This window comes from Echinops telfairi, unplaced genomic scaffold (genome assembly GCF_000313985.2).
Source record: "Echinops telfairi isolate 266 unplaced genomic scaffold, ASM31398v2 ScPeMD7_443;HRSCAF=831, whole genome shotgun sequence".
Classification (NCBI taxonomy): Eukaryota; Metazoa; Chordata; class Mammalia; order Afrosoricida; family Tenrecidae; genus Echinops; species Echinops telfairi.
The window spans coordinates 29,068,250-29,073,116 of NW_022104341.1; positions in this window are offsets into that span (position 1 = coordinate 29,068,250).

Here is a 4,867-nt window from a genome sequence, read left to right on the forward strand (position 1 = left end):
ATCCTTGATAAGTTATAGATTATTATTTCCATATCTTATATCATCATCTATCACCCCTCACCCACTTTTCCATTATTCATCCCCCTGGGAGGAGGTTATATCTTGATCCTTGTGATTGATTCCCTCTTTCTCCCCCCACCCTTCCCTAATCCTCCTTGTATCTCTACTCTCATTGTTAGTCCTCGGGGGGTTATCTATCCCAGATTCCCTGTGTTTCCGGGCTCTTATCTGCAACAGTGTGCATGTTCTGGTCTAATCCGATTTGTAAGGATGAACTGAGGTCATGATAGTGGGGTGAGGGCAGCATTAAAGAACTAGAGAAAAGTTGTGGGTTTCATCAGTGCTATACTGCACCCTGACTGGTTCATCTTCCCTGTGACCCCTCTGTGAGGGGATGTCCAATTTTCAAAAGATGGGCATTGGATCTCCACTCCATGACACACACACCCACTCCCATTCACATTGCCTATGATTTTGTTCTGGATCTTAGATGCCTGATACCTGATCCCATCAACACCTCATGATCACACAGGCAGTTGTGCTTCTTCCATGTGGGCTTTGCCAATTCTCAGCTAGATGGCCGCTAGTTTATCTTCAAGCTATTATGACCCCAGATGCTATATCTTTCGATAGCCAGGCACCATCAGCTTTCTTCACCACATTTACTTATGCACCCATTTTGTCTTCAGCAATCATGTCTGGAAGTGAGCATCACAGAATGTGGGGTTTTTAGAACAAAATGTTCTTGTTCTTGTGTTGAGGCAATACTTGAGTTGAGGTCCAATTGTCCATCTGCAACCTTAATTCTTAACATATAGATATGAGTACATAGTTCTATTCCCCCTCCCTCTTTCTATATATCTCTATATCTATATATATTTACACATGTACATGCCTGTATTTAGACCTCTATAAATGCTGTTTGCCTCCTGGTTCTTTCCTCTGTTTCCTTTTACTCTACTCTTGTCCCACCATCATGTCCGGCTTCATTCAGGTTTAGTAATTCCTCTTTGCTACATTGCCCTTCATTAAGCCCTACTAAGCATCCTATGACCTTACTTCCATTGATTTTAGTTCACTTGCTGTTCCCTTGTCCGTAGGTTGGTTTACCCTGACCCCTTCCTTTCTCCCACCTCCCCTTCTTTCATATCCCCCTGGAACTATTGGTGCCATTCTTTTCATCTCTGAATTATTTATCCCATCTATGCTATCTAGATAGACATGCAGATACATTAATAAGTGAAAAAAACAGACAAAGCCAAATAAAACAACAAAGGACATCAAAACCAACAAAACAATAACAATAAGAAAGCCACTGACAAAAATAGTTCAAAGTCTGTTTGTTGGCTTTTATGAGTGTTTTCCAGTAGAGTGATGGGGTGCCACACTCTGTCTCCAAAGTCTATTTTTGGTATTCCCCGGGGATTTCATCACTCTGCTCCCCCTGCTGCTCTGCTGTATGTCCTCAGTGCCTCGCCCCAGCGTGATAAGGCCAGACCGTGCACTATTCCTGCACTGTGTCTCCAGTGCTGTCCCCCACAGCATCATGGTTCAGTGAGGGACGCCTTGTCCTGTGGTGGGGCCAGCACTACAGTCCTCCTCGTGCGTTGTCTGCTCCGAGCAGGAACATCGTCTTTGGGGCTTGGTGGGCCAGGATGTCCTCTCTTTTTAAAATTTTGTTTAATAAAGATTTCTATGGTTTTGTTGCTGAGAAAATGATCAGAGAAGCTGGATTATAGAAAGAAGAATGTGGCACCAGGATTAGAAGAAGGCTTATTAACAACCTGCAATGTGCAGATGACAGAACCTTGCTTGCTGAAAATGAGGAAGAATTGAGGCACTTGTTGATGAAGATAGCATTCAAGATGAATTACAACTCAAAGCAAGGAAGAACATAATTCTCACAAGTGGACCACTAGGTAACGTCATGATCAATGGAGAAAAGGTTGATGTTGTCACAGATTTTTCTTGCTGGGATGCACAATATAATCAATGCTCAGGGAATCAGCAGTTAAGAGATCAAAAGTCATATTGCATTGGGTAAATCTGCTGCACCAGACGCTTTAGATCATTGAAGAGCAAGGATGTTGTGCACCTGACCCAAGCCATGGTATTCTACACTACATCACATGCATGTAAAAGTTGGACATTGAATAAGGGAGACCATAGAAGAATCTATGCACTTGAATTGTAATGCTGAAGAAGAATATTGAAAGTACCATGGACTGCTAAAAGGACAAACAGATCTGTATTGAAAGAAGTATGGTCAGAGTGCTCCTTAGAGGCCAGGATGGCAATACTTTGCATTACATACCTTGTGCAGGAGAAGCCAGTCCCTGGGAAAGGCACTGGTAACGTGTTTACTAAAGTGGACGGGCAGGAAAAAAGAGGAAGGCCCTCAAAGGTGAATTGACACAGCGGCTGCTTCAAAGTGTTCAGGCCTGGGAAGCGCTGGGAGGGTGGCCCAGGACTGGGCGTGGTTTGGTTCTGTTGGGCATAAGGCCACTTTGATGACACCTAACAACAACAAGGTTGTGTAGCAGTGTTTTTGTAATTTCACTTTCCCTCATCTAAAAAGTTATGGATGGAAATATTTCCCCCAGAATACGTGCTATAAATCCTTGCCTCATGACTGTGATTATAAACCTATTTGGAAATTGTCTTTGTTCTGCTAATGAGGAGGAATTGGAGTAGGGTATGTCATCAGTCAATCTCGTTTGAAATATAAAAGATGTTAAATAACAAATGAGAGAAGCGGAAATGGGGCATGTTAAGTCACTGCCAGCGAGTCGATACTGACTTATAGTGACCCTACAGGAAAGAGTAGAACGGCCCCTGTGGATTTCTGAGACTGTAACTCTTTATAGCAGTAGACAGCCTCCTCCTTCTGCCACCCTTCACTCTTAATCCTCTCAAATTGACAATCAAGTATATGAGTACCACAGCCATCAAGTTCATCATGGCTCGGGGCCACCCCCTGTGTCACAACACAGAGCTGTTTGCCAGTCTGTAGTCTCAACAGAAGCAACACGGAATACTACTCAGCAATAAAAACAAACTACTGATGTACTTAAAATTTTAATATCTATGTAAGACATTACATCTCAGTGAAAATTTAAAATATATACTCTATCAAAAATAGAAAATTATTAAGAAAGAAATAAAGCAGGAAGAGTCCATAGGAAGTGCAAAGTTGGCTGTGATTTTACATAAGGTGATGTAAGAGGTCTTCTTCTATTTGAGGAATAAATATGAAGGAAGCGGTTAACCTGGGGTGGGGGAGGGAGGAGGGAGGGAGGGGCGTTGTTCCAATGAGAATGATACCAAGTGCAACCACTGTGAGGCAAGAACACACGTGGCTGGCCCAAAGAACAGCGAGGGTGTCGAAGTGGCTTGAGTGTCATGGCCAAGGATGCAGTGTAAGGAAATGAGTTCTGAGGGATGGTATGGCTCACAAATGTAGGGCTTATGAGTTCTATAATACTCTAGGTTTGACTTTTAGTGCGATAAGTAGTCATAGGAAGGTTTGTAGCAGAGAACTGGCAAAATGCTTTACAAAGAGCCACTCTGATTGTTGTGATGAGAATAGACTTGTAGGTCGGAGAAGCCAGGGCAAAAGCAGAAAGATTTGTGTAGGAGCTATTTCAGTGGCTCAAACGAAAGGAACAACATTGGTGAAAACGGTCCAGATTCTGGACATATTTTGCAAGCAGAGCCAACAGAATTTGTGCGGAATGTGGGATGGGAGAGAAAGAAATACAGGGTGATGCTGGCTTTCAGTTTGAAGACTATTCGAATTGGAACCCAGACAGCGCAGAGTTGGTTCTGAATTAGCCGACACTCAACCACTGTAGTAACTGCCTTCTTCCCAGCGTTCCACTGACAATCACTGCTGACCCTGCCTCAGCCAGCTCAGCATGCTTCCAGCACCATTCCCTCTCAGACTCCCCTTCTCTGTTGACGATACATACCTTCCCCACTTTGCTGTCTCTCATGACAGTCCCTTTGAATCAAAGCTAGCTCCTACCTTCTGTCTAGTAGTTTGGATTTGATATTCCATTCAACTGTCTGGTCCTCAGCCTCAACTTTGCCCTTACATTTTGAAATCCTTCTATTTCTAAAATCGTAAGTTACTGCCCACGTATGCCTTTGTGTCCAATCCCAGGGCTAGCAAGAGGACTCGACAGTGTAAATGACTGTAGAGAAGCCCAGGAAGCAGGATGATTGATTAGATCGAACTGTGCCCCACATCCTGGATGCTCCACCAAAGGTCAGGCGGGGGCTGAAATAGAATCCACACACGGTTTCCAAAACTATAGTCTAAAGAAAGTAACATAGTTTTCTAAGTTGTCAACCCAGAGGCAAGTACTTTCTTTTCGAATTGGTCCACTCCAAATAAATGTCTTTACATAGGCACCTTTTTTGAATTTCCCTAAGACATTATATGTAAAAACCCACCACCCCAGTTATATAATCCAAATCCAAAGGACGGAATAGTATCAGAGCTTAAATTGTGAAATTCTGGTGTGCAGAAGGCTATGGATGACAGTGGAAGCCCAAAATACATTTGCAGAATCTACAAAGGAAATTAGCCACTGGTAATGTCCCTCTAACCATAATGAGAATAACAGACAGAAATATTGGAAAGATGACTATAATAAATTAAAATGATAATCTGACTTGAACAGTTAAAATCTTGACACTTGATCTCCCGTCTGACACACTTTGGGCTTGATCTGGTTTTTAATATTTTCTATGGGTTTTAGTTTTCATATAGAGGTTTATTTCTGTGGTAATTTATCATTGTGGGTAGCCTCCTTAATCTTTGTTAAGTGTTTTTCTATGTTTCGAGGTTTATGAAACCCAG